The 27,437-nt window shown below is 37.9% G+C and overlaps 1 protein-coding gene and 1 pseudogene across 1 annotated transcript in view; one reads left to right on the top strand and one right to left on the bottom strand.

The window, feature by feature from the left end:
- The window catches only part of Pms2 (mismatch repair endonuclease PMS2), a 46,285-nt gene that overhangs the window by 11,981 nt on the left and 6,867 nt on the right, over nt 1-27,437 (top strand). The window lies entirely within an intron of this gene.
- On the bottom strand, nt 45-27,437 carry LOC137243625 (solute carrier family 2, facilitated glucose transporter member 1-like; annotated as a pseudogene).

The raw sequence follows: 27,437 nt of genomic DNA, 5'->3' as shown, positions 1-27,437 counted from the left end.
CCTTAAATAATTTAAGTGAACACACATACAAGCTCCTGAATATATTAAATTTCTTTATTAATATTCGATTTAAAACCATTTGCCATTAAATGTATCACCTGGGAGGGGTCACGCCCCTTTGTTTCTGGCAAATAACGTTTAGTTAGCAAAAAGAGTATCGCGCACATTATTGAAAATGGTAGAAATACAAGAGCACCCCAGGCATCCTGTAAAGTGGGAAAGAGAATGCCCACTAAGAAATTACAACTCCACGAAGCAACGCTACCGAGCGCCATAGCTGCTGGTCGAGGTGCTACTTCGAATAATTCTGAAAGAGGGATAATTGTATTTCTTGTCATAAAAAGTTATAAAAATGAATTGCATAAGTATTTACCGGCGCCAATAAAAAATGGTATAGGAGCCAAACCAAATTGAAAAAAGAAAATGTAGACGAAAATACAACAAATACAGCCCGTAGCAAACCATGATACGTGATCCTGTAATGATAACGGATTTAAGTTATTGAAAGGTCTGGATAGATGCTTTAGAGTTTTTTTAGTTTCTAAATAATTGAGTATAATAAGTAAGCGTGATTTAAATTTTTTCTGTATTTCGGAAAAGAACAAGTCAACGACGCCGTAAAATCTGCGAACTCTGCCCAACAAAATTTTGCAGTAGAACAAAAACACACAAATAAAACTTTGAAATTTAAAAATGTATTGAGAATATATGAGGAGTTCCAAACCAAAACGCAATAACTGACTCATAACAAGTTTCAATGGAGCAAAGGACCATCACTATTGCTAACACTCCCCAAAACCGTCGGGAAATATTCATTCTAACAGATATGGAAGAACACGCATGGAGCCAAAAAATCACATTTAGATTTTTGCTCGTTTATTAATCGAATTCGCTATTCGAATAGTTGATTTATTTAGATTATTCGAATAGTCGCAATTCAAGGATTATTTAACTTTCAAAATGGAACTTCGATTTTGTATGAAGTGCTCATACAAAAAAATTGCGTATGTACCAAATATGTCTTCTTAGTTGAATCTTTGTTAATTTGATTGATTAGTAGATATCGAAATCTTGGAGTGGTACGTCTCAAAAATGGTGTCTTCAAGTAAAATTTTCCGCACTTTCCAAATCCGGTAGCAAACACATAAGTATGCATACAAAAATTTCGGGAAAAACCAATATCTTGATAAAAAAAGAAAATACAAAAATTTTAAGCACTTCCTTTATATAAAGGAGATATTGTTAGTCAATCAATTGCGTTCCACCTTTATATTTTTACTTATCATAAATATTTTTGCAATTTCTATGTCAAAATTTAAAAATCAAAGTTTAGCAAGAATATGTCTTTATATAAGGAGACATTTTTCGCTGATGTTTGTCCATTTATATAAAGGAAGTGCTTAAAATTTTTTTATTTTATTTTTATTTTCTCCTTTTCTTAAATTTTCTCGGTATCTTAACCTGCCTCTGAGGTTTCATGTTTGTTGCTCAATGAGAAGTTACTTTAAAATCGATCTCAAAATACAAAATTTCCAAATTCTCATCTAAATATTTCGATCCGTGCGACACCTAACGGAATTTTTTCTCCTTATCTTAAATTATCTCGGCGTATAATCTCATCTGTGAAGTTTTACAGTTGTGGCTCAATGAGAACTTACATAAAAATCAATCCCAAAATTTCCTCCGTTTCGTACGATTTTTCTAAATATCTCATCACATGCGCCCCTAGCGAATCTTTTTGTATCATGTCATCGGCTGTAATCGACCTCTGAATTAAGTTTGATATTTCAAGTCTCTAGCTCATCGAGAAGTTACTTAAAAGCTGGTTTGAAAATTTTAAAATTCTTATCTAATTATTTCGATCCTAGCGCCATCTAACGGATTTTTTCTTCCTTTTGTGGCATTGTCACGGTGTTCTAACCTATGCGTAAAGTTTCACGTCTGTAGCTGAATGAGAAGTCACTTAAAAATCGATTGCAAGATTTGTATGAAAAGCGGACATACATTCAACCGACCTAATATAAAGGAAGTAAAAAAGTCAAAAAATGGTCGAGAATAGAAATTTTTTTAAATTTTCGGAAATCTATTTGTGGTCATCGCAAATATCTCTAGCTTTAAAAATAAAGGAGACGTCCCTGCTTTTCCAACGTGCCAAGCCTGATCTTTCTATGAAACTCAAAAAATGTATCTCATATTTTCATAGTCTTGGCTCCAGGAATACGTGAGCTAAGTATTTCGTTATCATATATTAAGAGCGTTTAAATACCAGACATGTTCGGTATGGCTTAGAAGGTTTAATATGGTCATATTAATCGTTCCCGAGATGGGCAGGCTAGTACCTTAATGTGCTTGTTACCGGAACGTACTGGATCTTTATCCAGCAAAGGACCATCAACATCGATAACACTCACCAAAAACTTCGAGGAGTGTCTTTATCGTTGATACAACAACAACAAAAAAATAAAACGCTCATAGCCACATATAAACTGTAGCCCGCGCAGGATGTCTTTTTTAAGTCTCCAAAAAATCGTCTACTCCCCATAAAGGAGAGAATTAAAATGATGTACAGTTTTTGTAGAATACCCAGAAAGAAAAGGCCCTCAGAGACATTAAAAAAAATCAACAAACTACTATGCTAACAAATTCCCGGTGAACCACCTTCTCAAAGACAAATACCTCTAACCTCAGGTATAATTCAGAAAGTAGTCAGACAGCAAAAAAAAAAAACATTAAATTATTATCAAAATTTAATGGTTTTTTTGCTGTCTGATTGCTTTCTGAATGTTAACTTCTAAATTTTGCCTTCCGAAATTTGACTTCTGAATTTTGACTTCTGAATTGTGATTTCTGAATTTTTATTTCTGAATTCTTGTTTCTGAGTTTAGACTTCTGAATTTTGGCTTTCTGAAAAAACGGTTCTGACTTATGTTTTCTGAAAAAATATGTTTCTAAATTTTTGTTTTCTGAATTTATGGGAGGAATCGTCACCACATAACACCAACCATCTTTTCAATTTCATGTCTCTTATGTCAAACACTGTTAAAATTGCAAGTCTCCTCGGACTCTTGTTAGAGGATATTGATGACAATGAATGAGTTATTGCACCTATTGGATGAGACGAAGCACCACTACAACAATACCAACATGAGTAGCATAAAAAGAACCTGGAATCCCATTAAAAAAAATAAATAAATACTTGTCGCGATATACCTTTGAAAAGATTTAGGCTGAGCTTCCCTTCCAGTTTACCTCGTGCTCTTTTTATACCCAGCTGTACTTGTACACAAGGTATTATAACTTTGATTGTATAACGGTTGGTTGTACAGGTATAAGAATCGAGATAGATATAGACTTCCATATATCAAAATCATCAGTATCGAAAAAACATTTGATTGAGCCATGTCCGTCCGTCCGTTCGTTCGTCTGTCCGTTAACACGATAACTTGAGTAAATATTGAGATATCTTCACCAAATTTGGTACACGAGCTTATCTGGAGCCAGAATAGATTGGTATTGAAAATGAGCGAAATCGGATGATAACCACACCCACTTTTTTATATATAAACCATTTTGGAAAACACAAAAAACCTGATTATTTAGGAAATAATACACCTAGAATGTTGAAATTTGACATGTGGACTAAAATTAAAATGGGCGTGGCTCCGCCCACTTGTGATAAAATCAATTTCACAAATATTATTAATCATAAATCAAAAATCGTTCAACCTATCGTAACAAAATTCGGCAGAGAGGTTGCCTTTACTATAAGGAATGCTTTGAAGAAAAATTAACGAAGTCGGTTAAGAACTACACCCAATTTTATATAAAATATTTTTAAAAGGGTCGTGGCCGAATAAAATAAGCTCTATCTTTGCAAAAAAGAGCTTTATATCAATGGTATTTCATTTCCCAAGTGGATTTATACCAAAAAATAGGAAAAACTTCAAATTTTAAAAAATGGGCGTGGTACCGCCCCTTTTATGACTAAGCAATTTTCTATGTTTCGGGAGCCATAACTCGAAAAAAAATTAACGGATCGTAATAAAATTTGGTACACAAATTTTCCCTATAGCAGGAAATATTTGTAGACAAAATGGACGAGATCGATTAAAGACCACGCCCACTTTTATAAAAAAGATTTTTAAAAAGGTCGTAGACGAAAATAATAAGCTATATCTTAGCGAAAAAGAGCTTTGTATCAATGGAATTTTACTTTCGAAACTGAATTATAAAATTAAATTGGAAAACACTAAAATTTTTGATTGAAAATGGGTGTGGCACCGCCCCTATTTTGTCTAAGCAATTTTCAATGTTTCGGGAGCCAACAAAATTGGGTACACATATTTTCCTTATAGCAGGAAATATTTCTAGTAAAAATGGATAAGATTGGTTAAGGACCACGCCCACTTTTATATAAATGACTTTAAAAAGGGTCGTAGGCAAAAATAATAAGTTAAATCTTAGCGAAAAATAGTTTTATACCAATCGTATTTTTATTTTCTGTTATATCTTTATTTTAAAATAAACAGTAGGGAAATCCCCATATCTGAAGGAAAACTGCATTATTACCCGCTCGAGGTCATTGGTTTAGCCTCTGTATCCTTTTTGCTTCTTTTAAACGAAAATTAGTTCAGAATAGAACCATATGTATATGTATTGTAACGAATTTACTGCAAATCCTCTTATTTGCAACCTTCTGCTAAGTTCGAATCACTAAACTGTTGAATAAATAACTCCACTCTTCAATAATGCAAAATGGCCTTTATTAAAGTACTTCACAATAACACTTATACTGCGCTTACTGATAGCTTGCTGAACTCAAACTGATTTTCAAAATAATACTGCTATTGCTCGCTAGATAGCGTCTTAAATCCAACTGATTCTCGTGTTTGGTTTCCTCGTTGACATTTCCAATCGGTTCTGTTCTAAAATCTACTAGTTGGTTATCTGCTATAATTATAACTACAGATGTACGTGCATAGCTCTCATGTGCGCGTGTATTTGTGAGCGACACTTCCACAATTGTAATTGCATATCTCAGATAAGATATCTGCATGTGATTGTGCGTTGCTTCTCCGCTGCGTGTACGTACATATGTGTAGACATAATGATTGAATTATTGATGTGCATACAGTCACTGCTTAGCATCGGCTTAGAGAGGGCAGTACCCCTTAGTGTTGCTAATATTCGTAACACTGCCCTTCACTTAAGTCTGATCGTCCCGATCAGACAAATCTCTCGATCTAACCGCTGCTAGCCTCTCCAAATGGACCACCCTTCTATTTCGTGGCTTCCCAATTGTTTGTATGCGGTAGATGACATCACTGATCCTCTTCACAACTCTGTACGGGCCTTCCCAACTGCACCGATATTTGGATGGAACACCTTTCCGCCGGTGAGGGTTGTATAGCAGTACCAAATCTCCCTCCAAGAAACCTTCCGAATTAAAGTTCTTGTCATGCCAGTGTTTCATCTTACTACTCATTGCCCTGGGCCGTTCCCTCACACTCTATTCTTTGGCCAATGAAGAACTACTTCGCAGAGCTTGATCTTGACGGATTGACTTTGTATCATCAGTATCGTCTTGACGTTTCACAACAGTAGTGCGCGCTGGCTTGAAACCACCCTTGCATTCTTTCTGGAAAATTCGTTCCTTTGTTTTTGTGCGTCCATTTGTTTTTGTCAATGCCAGTGTTTCTCTCGCAGGTACTTTTGATTTCGCTTTATTTGGTCCATTCGATCCATCAACCTTTGCCTTTGACTTTCGTGGTCTTTGCCGAGTCTTCTCCACCAGTACTCGATTACTACTGAACCCTTTCGCCAAACTGAAGTTAAGTGGTATATCCTGGTTCTTAAAAACGCATAATCCTTCTCTGCATGTCGATCCTGATGTCATGGTCAACTAAGAAGTCCACTCCCAATATGACTTCATCAATAATCTCCGCTACAACGAATTTGTGTAGAACCATGACCTCCCCAATTAAGACTTCACATACCACTTCTCCCTGGACTTGGTTACACTCGCCAGTAATTGTACGCAATCTTGCTCCAGGTAATGGCTTTACTCTCCTGTTGACCAAATCGGATCGGATTAAAGAATGAGATGCGCCGGAATCTACAGTCAGTACACGCTCCTTGCCATCCACATTTCCTTTGAGGGTGAGACTGCTCGATTTCCTTCCAGTTTGTGAGATAGGTATCACACGACATTCAATAGCTGGGGCAAGTTCTCGATCTTTACATTTGACTCGCTCTTGCTTATCTCCTCCAGCTTTGCGTTTACGACCAGCCAAGTTGGAACTACCATGACCGGTGCTGCAATGACGTGCAATGTGACTTGGGTTACCGCAGTTGAAACACTTCATAACTCCGGCATTTTTTGTTGTAATCCCTTCAGTGCTTCCAAAATTGTGTCTACCCAATCTAGCCTTTCCACTTCCACGCGATGAGCTTTGTATGTGGGCTTACTCAAAAGTGACGCTGTTTCCTGAGTCAGTGCATGGGATACCGTTTCAGCAAATGTTGACTTTGGGTTCGCATATGTAATTCGTTTCGTTTCGGCATCCGTATTCCATTTATAAAGCTCTGAATTTTAACCCTCTCGGTCTATTCCAAGGGTGCGTCTGCATTTGCGAGATGAGCCAATCTTTCAACATCCGACGCAAACTACTGTAAAGTCTCATTCGCCTTTTGGTAACGATTTTGCAACTCAATTTGATATATATGTTTCCTATGCTCGCTTCCGTAACGTCTCTCTAGAGCGCTAATCAATGTTTCATAGTTGTTCCGTTCGTACTCTGGAATTGTCTGTAAGATTTCAGCTGCAGGCCCTTTCAATGCCACGAACAGTGCAGCAACTTTATCTTCAGCATTCCAGTTGTTCACTGCTGATGTCTTCTCAAATTGAAGCTTGAATACCTCGAAAGGAACAGAGCTGTCAAAAGATGGAGTTTTTACCTTCGGATTGCTCGCTGGAACAGCTGCGCGATTTAGTTGTAACTGTTGCATAAGACATTTCAACACTTCTATCTCGGCATCAATTTTGTCCTTGAGTTGTAAAATTTTTGCATCCTGCTCTTCCAGTTTCGCAAAGAGCTGCGAGGATAGCTGTTCCGAAATTTTTATCGACATTCCAGATATATGTGCCTCTTCCAGTTGAGATGACATATATGTCTTCTGTTCTTCCAATTGAGATGACATTTGCGACGCCATTTCTGAAATGCGTGCCTCCTGTGACTCCAGCTGAGATGCCATTGTCGATGTTTGTGCAGATATTGTGCTCGTCACTGTCTGCGGTGTTTCGTTTTTTTCTTCCATTTTTGTTGCTGTTTTGTCGCTATCATAATGAAAGACATACTCCTCAGCATTGATTCCTTCAAATACCATAGCTACACTTAGTCGTCTTTGTAGCTGGGATTTATCGCCAAAAGTAGCCAATCCACGGACTTCCAACTCCTTCAGTTGCTGGATCGTCAATTCACTCAACTTTGCCATGTCCAAGTTGTATTCGAAGTCTTCGGAATTTATTCAACAGTTCCTCTTCTGACACCAATTGTATCGAATTTACTGCAAATCCTCTTATTTGCAACCTTCTGCTAAGTTCGAATCATTAAACTGTTGAATAAACAACTCCACTCTTCAATAATGCAAAATGGCCTTTATTAAAGTACTTCACAATAACACTTATACTTCGCTTACTGATAGCTTGCTTAACTCAAAATAATACTGCTATTGCTCGCTAGATAGCGTCTTAAATCCAACTGATTCTCGTGTTTGGTTTCCTCGTTGACATTTCTAGGCGGTTCTGTTCTAGAATCTACTAGTTGGTTATCTGCTATAATTATAACTACAGATGTACGTGTATAGCTCTCATATACGCGTGTATTTGTGAGCGACACTTCCACAATTATAATTGCATATCTCAGATAAGATATCTGCATGTGTTTGTGCGTTGCTTCTCCGCTGTGTGTATGTGTAGACATAATGATTGAATTATTGATGTGCATACAGTCACTGCTTAGCATCGGCTTAGAGATGGCAGTACCCCTTAGTGTTGCAAATATTCGTAACAGTATTATTGCGCAGCCTTGTAACACTATTAAGCACACAAAACAAATAACAACAACATTTCAAGTGTACAGCTGGGTATGTAATGTTGGGTTTCACCCGAACTTAGACTTCCTTACTTGTTTAATTTGTCTTATGAATTTGCGGGGCTGAACCTACATGTTTTTAGCCGACTCCCAACACCAGCTGGAAGGCAGATGAGTTTTCGCTGAGAAGCTTTATATTGGCTTGCCGAACCACTGCTGAAATATGATCACTGAGAAAATAATGTTTTCCTTCGATGTGATTGGTGGAGCAAGCTACCAGGTTCAGGTTTTCTGAAAAACATGTTTGCCCTTTCGTAAATACTTTTTCCATCTTATAAAATACATTTTAACTTTTCTGAAATACTTTTCCCTATCTGAAATACGTTATTGGTTTTATTAAGCACATTTGCAGCTTTCTGAAATATACATGGAAAATCTGAAATACTTTTGACTTTTTCTGATAAACATTTGAGTTTTTATGAAATACAATTTAGGTTCTATGAAATACATTTGAAATATTTTGAAATATGTTTGCCACCCTCTGAAATACTTTTTACCTTTTCTGAAATAAAATTGCATAAAACTGAAGGCAAAATAAAAGGAGCCCGACGCAAATTGGAAGAGAAGCGCCGTCTAAATCTTTTCGGAGCTTATATCGCGCTTTGTATTTTTGCTTATGCTTTTGGGTTTTTTTAAATCACATATTTTTTCTAAAATACATTTGAAAAATGCGTAGTTTAATTTCTGACCCGATCTTTATAAGTCGATTTCTTATCCATAATACTTACAATAAAGTAAAGCATTAATGAAAATGCCAACAACGCAATTCCACAGCAAAACGTTGAGAAGAGCATGAGGGGACGGCGATTAAATCGACCCATCAAATATGGGCCCATTAGCGATATGGCTAAATTTAGTGAGCCAGCCCCTAGGTTAGCCCATTCGGCAGCAGCTGTAGATAGTCCGGCTCTAAGGAAAATTGATACCGAATAATAGAAAATCTGTAAGGAATATACATTAGATACTATAGCAAAATAACTTTTAAGTAAGAGGCACATAAGGTTAATTCAATTCATACTCCCACTGATAAGAATTGGCACCCTCACTATAGGACTATGAACAAAGATCGATTCATTAGCCCTGTTTTTTTTTACATGTGTATACATCTACATTTGCAACTAAAATAAGTAAGGAAGGCTAAGTTCGGGTGTAACCGAACATTACATACTCCGCTGAGAGCTTTGGAGATAAAATAAGGGAAAATCCAACATTTAGGAAAATTAACCTAGGGTAACCCTGGAATGTGTTTGAATGACATGGGCATCAAGTGGAAGGTATTGAAGAGTATTTTAAAAGCGAGTGGCCCTTAGTTGTATATGTGAAGGCGTTTTCGAGATATCGACCAAAATGTGGATGGGTGACCTAGAACATCATCTGTCGGGTACCGCTAATTTTTATACTCAGTTGAGCAGAGCTCACAGAGTATATTAAGTTTGATTGGATAACGGTTGGTTGTACATATATAAAGGAATCGAGATAGATATAGGCTTCCATATATCAAAATAATCAGGATCGAAAAAAAATTTGATTGAGCCAAGTCCGTCCGTCCGTCCGTCCGTCCGTCCGTCCGTTCACACGATAACTTGAGTAAATTTTGAGGTATCTTGATGAAATTTGGTACGTAGGTTCCTGAGCACTCATCTCAGATAGCTATTTAAAATGAACGAAATCGGACTATAACCACGCCCACTTTTTCGATATCGAAAATTCCGAAAAACCGAAAAAGTGCGATAATTCATTACAAAAGACAGATAAAGCGACGAAACTTGGTAGATGAGTTGAACTTATGACGCAAAATAGAAAATTAGTAAAATTTTGGACAATGGGCGTGGCACCGCCCACTTTTAAAAGAAGGTAATTTAAAACTTTTGCAAGCTGTAATTTGGCAGTCGTTGAAGATATCATAATGAAATTTGGCAGGAACGTTACTCCTATTACCATATGTACGCTTAATAAAAATTAGAAAAATCGGAGAAGGACCACGCCCACTTTAAAAAAAAATTTTTTTTTAAAGTAAAATTTTAACAAAAAATTTAATATCTTTACAGTATATAAGTAAATTATGTCAACATTCAACTCCAGTAATGATGTGGTGCAACAAAATACAAAAATAAAATAAAATTTCAAAATGGGCGTGGCTCCGCCCTTTTTCATTTAATTTGTCTAGGATACTTTTAACGCCATAAGTCGAACAAAAATTAACCAATCCTTTTTAAATTTGGTAGGGGCATAGATTTTATGACGTTAACTGTTTTCTGTGAAAATGGGCGAAATCGGTTGATGCCACGCCCAGTTTTTATACACAGTCGTCCGTCTGTCCTTCCGCATGGCCGTTAATACGATAACTTCAGCAAAAATCGACATATCTTTAATGAACTTAGTTTACGTGCTTACTTGAACTCACTTTATCTTGGTATGAAAAATGAACGAAATGCGACTATGACCACGCCCACTTTTTCGATATCGAAAATTACGAAAAATGAAAAAAATGCCATAATTCTATACCAAATACGAAAAAAGGGATGAAACATGGTAAGGTAATTGGATTTTTTTATTGACGCGAAATATAACTTTAGAAAAAACTTTATAAAATGGTTGTGACACCTACCATATTAAGTAGAAGAAAATGAAAAAGTTCTGCAGGGCGAAATAAAAAACCCTTAAAATCTTGGCAGGTATTACATATATAAATAAATTAGCGGTATCCAACAGATAATGTTCTGGGTCACCCTGGTCCACATTTTGGTCGATATCTGGAAAACGCCTTCACATATACAATTACCACCACTCCCTTTTAAATCTCTCATTAATACCTTTAATTTGATACCCATATCGTACAAACTCATTCTAGAGTCACCCCTGGTCCACCTTAATGGCGATATCTCGAAAAGGCGTCCACCTATAGAACTAAGCCCACACCCTTTTAAAATACTCATTAACACCTTTCATTTGATACCCATATCGTACAAACATATTCTAAAGTCACCCCTGGTCCACCTTTATGGCGATATCTCGAAAAGGCGAACACCTATAGAACGAAGGCCCACTCCCTTTTAAAAATACTCATTAACACCTTTCATTTGATACCCATATCGAACAAACAAAGTCTAGAGTCACCCCTGGTCCACCTTTATTGCGATACCTCGAAAAGGCGTCCACCTATAGAACTAAGGCCCATTCCCTTTTAAAATACTCATTAACTCCTTTCGTTTGATACCCATATTGCACAAACGAATTCTAGAGTCACCCCTAGCCCACCTTTATGGCGATATCTCGAAACGGCGTCCACCTATGGAACTAAGGATTACTCCCTTTTAAAAAACTCATTAACACCTTTCTTTTGATACCCATATTGTACAAACAAATTCTAGGGTCACCCTGCTCCACCTTTATGGCGATATCTCGAAACGGCGTCCACCTATGGAACTAAGGATTACTCCCTTTTAAAATACTCATTAACACCTTTCTTTTGATACCCATATTGTACAAACAAATTCTAGGGTCACCCCTGGTCCACCTTTATGGCGATATCTCGAAACGGTGTCCACCTATGGAACTAAGGATTACTCCCTTTTAAAATACTCATTAACACCTTTCATTTGATACCCATATCGTACAAATGCATTCTAGAGTCACCCCTGGTCCACCTTTATTGCGATATTTCGAAAAGGCGACCACCTATACAACAACCACCGCTCCCTTTTAAAACCCTCATTAATACCTTTAATTTGATACCCATATCGTACAAACACATTCTAGAGTCACCCCTGGTCCACTTTTATGGCGATATTTCGAAACGGCATCCACCTATAGAACTAAGGCCCACTCCCTTTTAAGATACTCATTAACACCATTCGTTTGATGCCCATATTGTACAAACAAATTCTAGGGTCACCCCTGGCCCACCTTTATGGCGATATCTCGAAACGGCGTCCACCTATGGAACTAAGGATTACTCCCTTTTAAAATACTCATTAACATCTTTCATTTGATACCCATATCGTACAAACGCATTCTAGAGTCAACCCTGATCCACCTTTATGGCTATATCCCTAAATGGCGTCCACCTGTAGAACTATGGCCCACTCCCTCATAAAATACTCTTTAATGCCTTTCATTTGATACACATGTCATACAAACACATTCCAGGGTTTCCCTTGGTTCATTTTCCTACATGGTTATTTTCCCTTATGTTGTCACCATAGCTCTCAACTGAGTATGTAATGTTCGGTTACACCCGAACTTAACCTTCCTTACTTGTTATATATGTAATATCACGAACAGTATTCCTGCCAAGATTCCAAGGGCTTTTGATTTCGCCCTGCAGAACTTTTTCATTTTCTTCTACTTAATATGGTAGGTGTCAGTCACACCCATTTTACAAAGTTTTTCTAAAGTTATATTTTGCGTCAAAAAACCAATCCAGTCTCCATGTTTCATCCATTTTTTCGTATTTGGTATAGAATTATGGCATTGTTTTCATTTTTCGAAATTTTTGATTTTACCACGCCCATTGTCCAAAATTTTGCTAATTTTCTATTCTGCGTCATAAGGTCAACTCACCTACCAAGTTTCATCGCTTTAACCGTCTTTGGTAATGAATTATCGCACTTTTTCGGTTTTTCGAAATTTTCGATATCGAAAAAGTGGGCGTGGTTATAGTCCGATTTCGTTCATTTTAAATAGCGATTTGCGATGAGTGCCCAGGAACTTACATACCAAATTTCATGAAGATACCTTAAAATTTACTAAGTTATCGTGTTTACGAACGGACGGACGGACATGGCTAAATGAATTTCTTTTTTCGCCCAGATCATTTTGATATATAGAAGTCTATACCTCTCGATTAGTTTATGCCGTTACAGGGTACCGTTATGCGAAATGCTCAGCTGAGTATAAAAACGCTCATGGAGAATTACACATAGTGGTAGTGTATGGAGAAATAGTGGAGAGACAAAGATTTTAGGTCAAAGTGTATAACGCATACCAAAATTGAAGGAGGAGAATAGTGAAACACATTTTCATAAGTGTAGATAAAGATATGCACTTCGCAGTCCATATAAAGTTTAAGTGCATATGTATATACATGTAGAAAAAACAGCTACTAAATTTTGTTATACTCACCGCATTTATGCCCGACAGCTGTTGTCCACCCTGAAAAGTGCACACCAAAATCAATGGCATAAATAGCTTGCGATCCGTGAGTACAGCACCAAAATTGCTAACTTGGTTTTCCGCTTTCAATTCAGCTTCCATTGTCGCTAACTCATTGTCGATAGCTGCGTCGCTTGTGGTGCTTGGGCGTAATCTTTTCAATTCCACACGCGCACCTTCCCGATCACCTTTAATGATGTATAACCACTTGGGGCTCTCCGGATAGCAATTCACTGGCGCATAACAGATGAGTACAAATACCAAAAAAAACGCTCATATCCAAATGCCATTGTTCAATGCTACCAAAAACACTTCGAAAACTAAAAATTTGTGCTACTACTACACCAGAGGTTAAGCCAATTGGACAGAATACACCTAATACGCCACGCATATGTAATGGTGCCACCTCTGCCAAGTACATTGGCAAGGAAGCTGTGGTTAAACCTCCTGCTAAGCCGCCAATAAAACGTGCTGCGATGATTGCTTCTACCGAGTGCAATACTCGACAAAAGTATGAGAGTAGGGCCGAGACGATGAAAAGTACTCCGCATGATAGAAAGCAGCTACGCCTAAAAGTATATAATTTGTTTCTAAACAGTTTATAACTTAACTTATAAAAATGCGAAAATTGGCCGAAACATGGCTGTCAGTCTATATATCCGTCCGTTCTACTTCTTACTCTTGCAGCGGCAAAGAGACTCCCCAAATTTTTTGGAGAGTTTTATCGATGTTTGCTCTTCCCTTGCCGGATATTTATCCGGTACGCTAACGAAAATAGCACAATTAAGGTACTAGCCCACACATCTTTGGAACAATATTGTAACGAATTTAGGGAAATTCGGCTTATTCCAAACCTTCTGCTGACGTTCGAATCGCTAAACTGTTGAATACATAACTCCAATATTCAGTAATGCAAAATGGTCTTTATTATACTACTTTGAGAGTACTTCACAATAACACTTATACTTCACAACTAATTGCGTGTTTAAATCAAACTGATTACTACTACTCAGCTTGCGCTGCGTTGCTTCATTCGCATATTTCTACTAAAGTCTCTAAAGTTGTTTCGCCTTCTAGAACTGCTGTATCTCCTACTTGGTAATTTCTATATACATGTATATTTGTAGTTTATGTTTATCTTATAGCCATATGCGGGTGTATGCGTGAGTACTACTTCGGCTAATCATTACATGTGTTTGTGAGTATCTCTTCGTTGCCTTGTATGTATGTGTGTAAATGATGATTGATTTGTTTACGTACACACGAGTGGCTGCTTCATGTTTTTTATTGTTGCGTGATTATTTATTTAGTATTAGCTTAGTGATGCTATCTTTCGTCACAATATTATATGACCACCTTGAACCTTCTGAGCCATCCAATCCCTTCCTTTCGTGAGAAACTTGGGGTCGCCATAGCCTCGCTTGATAAGTAAACAGTCGTTTAAATAGCGCTGGTAACAACTTGAAAGGGCTGCGTTGCACAATCCCTTAAATACCCTTAGATTATGCCTTTTTAATGTAACGTCCGTTGTAGTTATTCTTATACTAACGTCAAAAACACTATTCAAAGGTTTGGACATTGAATAGTTCTTTGCCGGATATGACTCCGCTACACTTCAGTACCTAGTTATCTTGCTGTCGTGGGGGGAATTCTCGAACCTTTAGGTAGCCTCGCCTTTCTTATTTATTCTAAAAATTGGAATTAGCAGAGTGTAGGAGTCATACTTTATAGTAAGCTATCGTGGAAACTCCATGTGGAAGAAAGAGCCAAGAAAGCCTTCGCGGCACTGTATGCATGCAAGAGGATGCACGTGGGGCCTATCACTCAAACTATCTCATTGGGTATTTACGGCGATTGCCAAACCCATACTTTACCATGGGGTCCTTGTTTGGTGGACAGCCACGTAGGTATACCAAAAAATCACAGCGGGTATGCAGATTATCATAACGGGAGCAAAAATGGCAGAACAAACTATACACGTGTATACCTATGGTTTCAAATTAACGGAAGGGGTCGGGTCTTCTGTTTACTGTGTCGATCCAAAAACAAGTAGATCCTAAAGACGCTTTATGCAGATATTCACATAGTCAATTGAATCAAAAGACAGCCGCGGGGATTCAAGGGGTTGATAAGCGCAATACAAAGCTTTATAGCTTCAGAGCTTTCCTAACCCCCAATTGTCAACCTCACCTTTTACACACATTTAGCAAGCGAAGCTCAGCCGAACCTAATTTCTTCATGGAACTAGGGGGCGGGATGGCCTAAACAGTTCAATGTGGTCATGTTGTTGTTGTTGTAGCGATAAGGTTACTCCCCGAAGGCTTTGGGGAGTGTTATCGATGTTATGGTCCTTTGCCGGATACAGATCCGGTACGCTCCGGTAACACAGCACCATTAAGGTGCTAGCCAGACCATCTCGGGAACGATTTATATGGCCACATTAAACCTTCAGGCCATCGCTCCCTCCCCACCCCCAAGTTCCATGAGGAGCTTGTGGTCGCCAGAGCCTCGTCTGTTAGTGAAACAGGATTCCACACGGATAGGTGAGGTTGACAATTGGGTTTGGAGAAGCTACATATGTATATATTGCGCTGGCAACCAGAAAGAGTTACGCTACACAGCCCATTGAATCTGGTATTTTAGTCGCCTCTTACGACAGGCATACCTACCGCGGGTATTTTCTGACCCCCTAACCCGCTGGGGTTTCAATGTGCTCATATTAAGTCATGATGCTTGTTACCGGATCTACCTATATCCGGCAAAGTGGCATCAGCGTCGATAGTCTCCCCGAAGATTTGTGGGAGTGTTATTATCCTTATAGCGATAACAATAACAACACAGTGGCTATGGTGGCTAGGTCATATTGTGCGAATGCTCCGGAGCAGAAAGTTGGCCTTCACTCCGTTGGAACGACCGGGTGGAATATGATTTGTGTTCGCTTGGCGGCATGTACGATTTTTTGGACAGTTAAAGTGGTTAATGCGCAATACTACTCGATAATTTTTCATCTTCTAATTTTCTGAACAACTTTTTCGTCCGGCTTAGTCGTCAGGACAGTGGTATTTTATTATCAGTCATCGACGTGCCTGCACATTCATCTATTCGTTTGTCCCTGTCAGTCCGTGTGTAGTCCAGTGTATCCATTATACATGACATTACCTTCCAAATCTATTTGCAACTTTGGCTCCAGTAATCGATCCTATGGTGCCCCCTACTAAATAAATTGAGACAATAGTCGCCCACAGAAAATTTATGCCTGTATGAGTCAAGTGCAAGTCGTATCTTTCTATTAGCGTATGATTGCACCAATCTCGCATAAACTGCAATAAAAGAAAGTAATTCAATAAACATTTGTTATCTCCACTTAAATATTTGTGTACAACTTGTCTTACGCAACTAAACCATTAGACATAATACAGTCAAATTAAGGGATAAAATAAAACAACAAGAAAAAAATAGGTTCCATATAATTTTTAGGATTTGATTTATATTACACAATCTAGACATTCAGTTTAATTTTCTATTTTTGGCAACCTTATCTTATGAGATTTAATATATCGTCGCTCTCTATCCCCTGAGCAGTATGAACACAGATACATATGTATAAACATAGTGCAACGAACGAAAAACCAAGGGCTTCGCTGGCTAGTGCGATTACATTTTCTAAAGCTTCCTTTAATTTTAGAACGTATCATATAACTTTAGAAACAATCAACTCGATTTTAGAAAGAACGAAATGTACATAAGGCAAGTAAGGAAGGCTAAGTTCGAATGTAACCGAACATTACATACTCAGATGAGCGCTTTAGAGACAAAATAAGGGAAAATCACCATTTAGGGAAATGAACCTAGGGTTGTTGTTGTAGTTGTAGGATAATGTTTCTCCCCGAAGGCTTTGGAGAGTGTTATCGATGTGATGGCCCTTTGCCGGGTACAGATCCGGTAACCCTGGAATGTGTTTGTATGACATGGTTATCAAATAGAAGGTATTAAAAAGTATTTTAAAAGGTAGTGGGCCATAGTTCTATAGGTGGACGCCTTTTCGATATATCACCATAAAGGTGGACCAGGGGTGACTCTAGAATGTGTTTGTACGATATGGATATCAAATTAAAGGTATTAATGAGGGTTTTAAAAGGGAGTGGCCCTCAGTGGTATATGTGAAGGCGTTTTCGAGACATCGACCAAAATGTGGACCAGGGTGACGCAGAACATCATCTGTGGGGTATCGCTAATTTATTTATATATGTAATACCACGAACAGTATTCCTGCCAATTCTACAGAACTTTTTCATTTTCTTCTACTTAATATGGTAGGAGTCACACCCATTTTACAAAGTTTTTTCTAAAGTTATATTTTGCGTCAAAAAACCAATCCAGTCTCCATGTTTCATCCCTTTTTTCATATTTGGTATAGACTTATGGCATTTTTTTAATTTTCCGATATTTTCGATATCGAAAAAGTTGGCGTGGTCTTAGTCGGATTTCGCCCATTTTAATACCAAGATAAAGTGAGTTCAGATAAATACGTTAACTAAGTTTAGTAAAGATATATCGATTTTTGCTCAAGTTATCGTGTTAACGGCCGAGGGGAAGGACAGACGGTCGACTGTGTATAAAAACTGAGCGTGGCTTCAACCGATTTCGGCCATTTTTAGAGAAAACAGTTATCGTCATAGAAGCTATACCCTTACCAAATTTCACAACGATTGGTCAATTTTTGTTCGACTTATGGCATTAAAAGTATTCTAGACAAATTAAATAAAAAAGTGCGGAGCCACGCCCATTTTGAAATTTTCTTTTATTTTTGTATTTTGTTGCACCATATCATTACTGGCGTTGAATGTTGACATAATTTACTTATATACTGTAAAGATATTAAATTTTTGTTAAAATTTTATTAAAAAAATTGTTTTTTAATGAGTGAGCGTGACGGATGTTGAACGATTTTGCTAATTCTTATTTAGAACACATATAGTAATAGGAGTAACGTTCCTGCCAAATTTCATCATGATATCTTCAACGACTGCCAAATTACAGCTTGTAAAACTTTTAAATTATCTTCTTTTAAAAGTGGGCGGTGCCACGCCCATTGTCCAAAATTTTACTAATTTTCTATTTTGCGTCATAAGGTCAACCCACCTACCAAGTTTCATCGGTTTAGCCGTCTTTGGTAAGGAATTATCGCACTTTTTCGGTTTTTCGTAATTTTCGATATCGGAAAAGTGGGCGTGGTTATAGTCCGATTTCGTTCATTTTAAATAACGACTGAGATGAGTGCCCAGAAACTTACATACCAAATTTCATTAAGATATCTCAAAATTTACTCAAGTTATCGTGTTTACGGACAGACGGAAGGACGGACGGACATGGCTAAATGAATTTCTTTTTTCGCCCAGATCATTTTGATATATAGAAATCTATATCTATCTCGATTAATTTATGCCGTTACGGATTACCGTTATGCGAACAAAATTAATATACTCCGTGGGCTCTGCTCAGCTGAGTATAATAAGTCAAATGTACTACAGAAAGTGTCAAACGTAGCATAAGTATACGAGGTAGGATCACACTGTGACGCCAGCAGCCATATTGAACGTTTGACTTTAGCTGGAATAATGACATTTTATGCTACCAAAGTGAATATCAAGACATTGACATGAATCGATTTGTTAGTCGGGTTTTTGACGTTGAACCATGAGTTTTAAAATGGTTAGTTTCGTATTTTTATATGTTTTCGGAAGTGCACGATTCCTAGGTGTCCGTAGTTTTTATAAAATTGCCTTTGTGCTGGCATAGTTAATAAATATAATATATATACTAGAGGTTTACGCCGATCACTTTATCGGCGGCGTACGCTCTATTATATACCGGCGGCGGCACGCCGACGTACGCCGGTGTTCTTACTTTTCTTGATTTTTCTATTTAAAAAAAATACTTAGGAACGGTTTTGTTTGTATGTATTTAAGGAAATTAACGTTTTGGCCGTTTCGGAAAGAGCATAGGTTTTTGCCCCAAAATCTCGCAGAACGTTCAAAAATTTTCAGGAGTAGCTCTTTGCGGAGGATTGTTCCTCTTTCACTTACTCCAGAGAGGCTTCGAACCTAACCCCGGTCTTTGGAATTGGTACTGCTGCGTCCGCTGAAGAGAAATGGAGATACATAAAATGGTCACACTTTTGTCTGTATATCTGGTGCAAAGCGCAGTTTCATCTGGGGTTAACTCCTAATAATCGTCGCAAACACAATTTCTTTAAATCATTTGTGGCTCCTTGGCGGTCACGCACAAAGGCGACTTACGGTTGCTATTAATGGTCTAATACTCAGGACTCTCGTGGCACATGGCGCCTCCAGTTTTTTCGGCTGTGTTTAAGAGCTACAATTCCCGATGGGCGAATAGTAGCAATCCCGACCACCAGTCGCTACCACGCCTCCTGCCCTCACACCATATGCAAGCACACAACCTATGGGACTGCGACTTCGAACTCATACCTTCGTCGACGTCACTTTCCTAGAAGCTCTAGGTGTAGCTCCGAAGACTTTATAACGGATGTTTTTATCCAGAGAAACACCTTGAAACAGGGAGTGACTATTCGGCCATGGATACCGCCCTCGAAATCATAAGCAGTATGAGTGGATGTCATTGCGTAACTCATGGGTGAAAATCGTGTAATCCTCGGCGCATCTATATAATTAAAATTTTACAAGGACCCTGGATAAAATTCTTTAAAAAATCGGCACCTTTTTTGGGTAATTTGCTGTTTTAACAACCTGAGAACACATGTTCGCCTTACGTCATTTTTATTTGAATTCATTATTAATTTTTTGGAAAAAAATATGCAAACTGAGCATATAAATTTATTATATAACTTTTCTTTTGGTGTTTTGTTTTAATAACTTGGTGAATTGGGTGATGCAAAGGCGGTGTTAAGCTGACATCGAAAGCGCCTGTTTTTAAACGGTTTTATTTAGCTTGAGTTGACAGGCCGCAGGGCCGCATGCACGGCTGCACGGCCGTTGTGAACGAATCTTGTAATTGAAATTTAAGTAACTTCCCGATAAGCTACAAGCATGAAACTTGGAATGTAGTTCAGAACCCGATGACAATGCATTAATAAGAAAAAAATAGCCGCTAGGTGGCGCATGGATCGAGATATTCGCAAAAATCGTATTTGTGGACCGATTTGGCTCATATTTGGAACACTTAATACATACAAGAATAGAAATCGACCTGTGAAAAAAAATCGCCGCTACGTGGCGCATGGATGGAGATATTCACAAAAATCGTATTTGTGGCTCGATTCGGCTCATATTTGGAACACATAATACATACAAGAATAGAAAGCGACCTATGAAAAAAATCGACGCTAGGTGGCGCATGGATCGAGATATTCACAAAAATCGTATTTGTGGACCGATTTGGCTCATATTTGGAACACTTAATACATTCAAGAATAGAAATCGACCTGTGAAAAAAATCGCCGCTACGTGGCGCATGGATGGAGATATTCACAAAAATCGTATTTGTGGCCCGATTTGGCTCATATTTGGAACACTTAATACATACAAGAATTGACCTATTTGAAGCGACCTATCAAAAATCGCCGCTAGGTGGCGGAAGGATCGAGATATTCACAAAAATCATATCTGTGGTCCGATTTTGCCCATATTTGGAACACATAATACATAGATACATGAATAGAAAGCGACCTATGATGCGCGATTTGGCTCATATTTGGAACAAATATTGCATACAGTCCGGTAGAAGTGACATCAAAATATTTTGGAGTTGGAGGAGGGACAAGCATACGTGGCGCAGAGTCGAGTAAAGTCTTTGGAAGGATTATGTATTGAGGACTTAGGTTGTAACAAATTGTCAGGAAAGAGTCCTTGTAATAATGAGTCACTAAATGAACTAAATAGAATGAGAAATAAAAGGCAATTAAATAAAGACTAAAAACTTGAAAATAAAATAATTAAAAAATATTTTTTATACTGATAGTCATAAGTAAAACTAACTGAAATTTAATCAGTCACATTTTTAGAAATTTCACGCGCCCAACGCTTTTATTTAATTGTCTGATCAACGCCATAGATTGATAAGGAGTGTGATGACTAGTACCTAGGACCTACCTAATTATTTTCTAGCTTTTCGTATTATTATTACTTCATGTAAGTATTGTTTTCAACAAAATCGTTTAACTTAAAAAAATTTTTTTAATTATTTTATTTATAAATAACTTTTGAACAGTTAGAAAGAGTTAAATTTCGCAATTAGTTTCTTATAACTGGCAGTGATGCGCATCCGTTGATACCTTTTCGACCATATCCGACAAATTTTCGACATGAACAATAAATGGCCTAAACAGTCTTAAACGAGTAGAAAATATAGAAACACGCCGGACGGCGCCGCCGCCGCGCCGACATTTTTGACATTCGGCGGCGGCGTGCGAAAAACGACCCAAATCGGCGGCGGCGGCGGCGTTTATCGGCGGCGTATATCTCTAATATATACCATACAATTAAAATAATCGTACTAAGGAATTATGCTGTCCAGTGCTTATCGGGTATTTTTAAATTGCTTGCTTCCTATTTTTACTATTAGGTAATATTTTTCGAAAAATCGCAAAGAAACAACACAGTTAACGAATATCAATTCGATTTGGGAGCAAACTGGCTGCAATTTTCAAAAAACCACGATAGTCATTAAAAATCAGGTGCTCGGTTCTATTTGTAATTTTGACGTCTATGCAGAAGTTGTGATTGAATCATGGTGGCATGCATATGAAGGTTGAGGACTTGTATTCAAGAGTTGAAATTTCTGCTGACCAATATTTTTTTGCTTTTAACGGTTCTTTTTTTAATTTTTTTTTAATGGTTTGATTAAATTAATTTGTTTTATTTATTTAAATTTTTTTCTTAATGCTTTTGTAAATTAATTGCTATATTTATTATATTAAATCACTTATAATAATCCTTCTTTTTTACCTTTTTAAACGGTTGTGTAAAGTAATTTTTTTTTCTTAAATATTTGTCTTGAAAGCGCTAACGATCAAGGTGCCGATTTCGATATCCAGTGTATCGCAGCCCTTTCAAGTGGTTGCCAGCCCACTTTATAGCTTCTCCTACCCAATCGTTAACCTCACTTACCCGTGGCAAACCCTGTTCCTGCAGGAGCCGAGGTTGTCGACCCCAAGTTTTTCATGCAGGGGTGGGGGACGGTTCTGGCTTAGACGGTTCCGTGTGGTCATATTAAATCGTTCCCGAGATGGTAGGCCTTGTACCATAATGAAGCTTGTTACCGGAACGTATCGGATCTATATCTGGCAAAGGACGATCACATAACACTCCGCAAAACTTTCGTGGAGTGTCTTTATCGCTACAACAACAACAACCATAAGAAATGGTACAACTTTAAATTTCAAATGGTATTGTCAACGAATTTGACATAATGACTATCCTGCTTTTCTAAAATGGTCATAAAGTCCGCTCGTTTCTCTCAAGTGACCATAAGGTAAAGTATTTTGTTTCGCACTTCCATGTATTAAAATGTTAACAATTGTTGAATTACAGTTACGTTATATTTTGTTTCACTATTTTTGTTCAGACGAATGGGATTTTTTTATTATTTTCGTATACGGCGCCCCTTCTCTTATATTTTGGCCTCATTCTAGTAAAAAGTCGAATTAAAAACTGGCCCACACAAAGTCCTCTCTCATATCAGAACATATAACACAGTAAAAAGTTTAGATAAAGTTTGGAATAAAAATCGCGCAGTTTTTTATTTCAAATTTTGGATTGGATTTAAAACTGGTCCAGTGTGGATTTCTTTAAAATAAGAAAAACTTCGCGCGATGTATTATCCCAAATTTTCGGTTAATAACAAGCAAAATTGCATTCAAAACTGGTCTGGGCATGATTCCTTTGATTTCAGAAAAACTATTCAACTAAAAATCTAATACTACGTTTCCACCGAACCCTAACTCCATGTTTTTCAACTATTTTGTGCAAAATATCTCTTGACAAAAATTAAATTTTTGGTTTTCGCTTTCGTATTGTAATTGTAACGAATTTAGGAAAACTCCGCTTATTTTACACCTTCTGCAAACGTTCGAATCGCTAAATTGTCGAATAAATAACTCCAATATTCAGTAATGCAAAATAGTCTTTTTAAGATTTCTTTGGCAGTAGTACAATTATACTTCATTTCGCAACTGATAGCGTGCTTAAATCAAACTGATTACTGACAACTCAGCTTGCTTTGCTTATATACTCCCTGTTGCCTTGTCTGCATATTTCTCCAAATGTCTAGACGTTTCTCCTTCTAGACTCTTCTACTTGGTTACCAGCTATATGCGTGTATATTTGTAGTTTATAGCCTCTCGCATAGCCATATGCGTGTGTATATGTCAGTACTACTTCGGCTGATGATTACATGTGTTTATGAGCATCTCTCCGTTGCCTTGTATGTATGTGTGTAGATGATGATTGATTTGTTTACGTACATACGAGTGGCTGCTTAGTATCGGCTTAGTGATGGTAGTATCGCTTAGTGGTACTAATATTTGTCACAGTATTATTTATATTGAGATTAAAACGCGTGTCTCTCTAATTCTCACGAAATTTTTAGACATGTTTTAGCAGTCTTACGAAATAGGCAAACCCGCAGCTTGTATTTGGAGTTTTTTTGTGTGCTGATCTCAAATTGATGTTGTTGTTGTTTTAGCGATAAGGACACTCCCCGAAGGCCTTGGGAAGAGTTATCGATGTTGATGGTCCTTTTCCGGATGCAGATCCGGTACGTTCTGGTACCAAGCCCGACCATTTCGGGAACGATTTGTTATGACCACATGCGACACTTTAAGCCGACCCGCCCTCCCACCCCCTAGATCCATGAGGAGCTCGGGGTCGCCAGAGCCTCGGCTATTAATGAAACAGGATTCGCCACGGATAGGTGAGGTTGACAATTGGGTTTGGAGAAGCTATATATTGCCCTGGCTAACTGAAAGGGTTGTGCTACACAACCCCTTGAATCTATTTGGTATTTTAGTCGCCTCTAACGACACGCATACCGGGGGGGGGGGGGGGGGGGAGGGGTTAAATTGCTGTATATGGTTATGGTTGTTTTCCGAAATTAAATTTTCACAAAGGGCCTTAAGTAAATAAATAAATTTAAGAAGAGATTTTGGCCTTAAGTGACCCTACCAAAATCGCGACAAACTTCTTTCCATGCACTTATGTATATTGATTTGTTCTTTATAAAATCTTTTTTGAAGTAATAAAATAGATAAATTTTTAGGAAATTCCTTCGTATCTTCGAAAAAAAAACAGGTAGAAACACTACATACCATTGCAGGGCTATTCATTACACCAATAAAGTAACCAGCTGGTACAGCCGAGCCGAGCGTCGCTCCACCAGCGACAAATGCGAGTTGTTTTGTCCATTGACCTTTCTAAAAGATACAAAATCAAATAAGCCGATAATAAAAAATTTCTTTACCATATTCACGCTTGTCTTACGTCTGTTTCTTGTTGTTGTTTAATAAAGGATTGCTCTTCATACTTTTTAAAAGCATGTAAATTTTGCAATGAACTCGGCTTGGTACAGATCACCTCTACCTCACACTGTGGCGCACTCATGTTGTCTAACTTCATTTGGATGGAAGGCAAAGACTTTTATTGTACATAAATAATAATGAAACCAATTAGGTTTCTATATACATATGTAGTTATAGCCCGATTCTTATCTGCTCTTGGTGGTTCATCTGTGATAAAGTATTATTTTTATACCCGGCTGAATTATGTTATACACAAAGCCCGTTGTTCGCACCCGATATACCTTATGTACGTCCAGCATATGAAGTGTCGTCTTGTCTGCACATTACACAAACCAACTTTTCAATTGTAGTACGAATTTAACGCCTCTACAAGGAAATTGACAAATCGGCTGCCGCTACCGATTGTCAATCGGTCAATGCCATTGTCAATGCCCCCAGCGGGTTAGGGGTTAGAATATACCCGCGGTAGGTATGCCTCTCGTAAGAGGCGACTAAAATACCAGATTCAAAGGGTTGTATAGCGCAACATTTTCAGGTTGCCGGCGCAATATATAGCTTATCCAAACCCAATTGTCAACCTCACCTATCCGTGGCGAATCCTGTTTCATTAACAGCCGAGGCTCTGGCGACCCCGAACTCCTCATGGATCTTGGGGGTGGGAGGGCGGTATGGCCTAGAAAGTCGCATGTGGACATAAATCGTTCCCGAGATGGTCGGGCTTGGTACCGGAACGTACCGGATCTGCATCCGGCAAAGGACCATCAACTCGATACCACTTCCCAAGGCCTTCGGGGAGTGTCCTTATCGCTACAAAAACAACAACAACCGATTGTCAATCAACCGATCTACCGATTTTTTTTTATTTTTGAGTACCAGGAACTTCTTTATGGTCGTCTTTTTACTTCTGTGAGAGTATTCTTACTGCAGTTCTATGGGTGCTTTTGCCTATTGAGTAGGGCGAAGTACTGTTAGAATAACAGCAACAACCCTTTATTCGACGAACTGTTGGTTATAAGGACGTAATCAAATCGATATGCATATATATTAGAATTTGGCTAAAGAACGCCTAATCTCAGACTGTTTCAAAAACATTCTACCACAGCCAAGGCGAATTCAGTACCAGGTGGTGTTATCCCAACAGCTGATTGCTTCTTCTTGATTATTTTCCATACGACGCCTGGTACTGCAACATGTCAGTTAATCGAAATCAATGAAAATTTTCTTTTGACTTGACATTATTCTGCACGGCGAATTGGTTAAATTCGCTTTACCACCACCTGGTATAGATTCGCCTTGACCACAGCATAAATACAATGCAAGGCGAATCCATACCAGGTGGTAGCAAAGCGAATTCAATCAATTCGCCGTGCAGAAGGATGCCAAGTCAAAAGAAAATTTTCATTGATTTCGATTGACTGACATGTTGCAGTACAAGGCGTCGTATGGAAAATAATCAAGAAGAAGCAATCATCTGTTGGGATAACAACAGCTGGAACTGAATTCGCCTTGGACACAGCCAAACTCTTCACTTGATATTCTTCTGCTCCACAAATTGGATTGTTTGGTTATAAGCTGAGTTTTGGTTTTTATGAAGCAAATTTTGAGAAACCTCGTTTTACAATCAAATTCTGAGATAGTGAAGTTTTGGAAAAAAAAAAAACAATTGAAAAGGGAACGTACCGTATCTATACCCTAACCACCAACATCGCTAACTCTCCTTAAAACCTTCATGGAGTGGCTTTCTCGCTACAACAACACCGTAGGCGTCCTACTATATGGTGCAGAAGCATCAATCATGACCATATCAGATGAGGCGGCTCTGGTAGTGCTTAAGACAAAAATAGTCTTCGAAAGGTTTATGGGGCTCTAAGTTTTAGTGATTACGCGTTTGTGCAGACAACAGCAAAGTCCAGCATTCTTATCGGAACCCGCCCATGAAAGCAGAGTAAGAGGACATCCTCCAATTTAAATTCGCTTGGTGTGGCCAATTGGCGCCAGTTAACCTACCGAAGAGTCGACTGTCGCGCTTTGTTGGACGGCCATAACATTTTAAACGATTTATTGGCTTGAACGGTTAGAACCCTAGTTAGTGTGAACTGTTGTAAAGCTGGCAGCTGGCTATATAATGTTTCTCCAGAACTTAAATAGAAATGAAATTGACATTAGATTAGCTACTGCTTTGCATCTAAATGAGATACAACATTTTACGTACTCGAAAGAGATAACAGTCATTCAATACCGTGAAAGTTCATTTGCAATCTAAAGACATTGTAAATACATTGAATACACACAGACGTTCACTAAACATTAAAGACATTGTAAATACATTGAATACACACAGACGTTCACTAAACATTTTGTGATAATTTAAGATAAAATAAATTACTACTTAAATTTGATTTAATATTTGGACAAAAAGTTTGAGTTAAGTACGTAAGCGCATAATCGGCGCTTGTCACATACATAGCTACTTGAATTGTTAATCCACACGTGATGCATTTTTTTTTTTTTTTACGTATTTTCTGCCTCCTTTAGTTTTTGTTGAGCTGGGGTCTTTTTGTAACTGCTCTGAT

Source organism: Eurosta solidaginis, chromosome 3 (genome assembly GCF_040869045.1).
Source record: "Eurosta solidaginis isolate ZX-2024a chromosome 3, ASM4086904v1, whole genome shotgun sequence".
Taxonomy (NCBI): Eukaryota; Metazoa; Arthropoda; class Insecta; order Diptera; family Tephritidae; genus Eurosta; species Eurosta solidaginis.
Note: the sequence above shows the minus strand (reverse complement) of the source record. Positions and strands in the feature narration are given on the sequence as shown.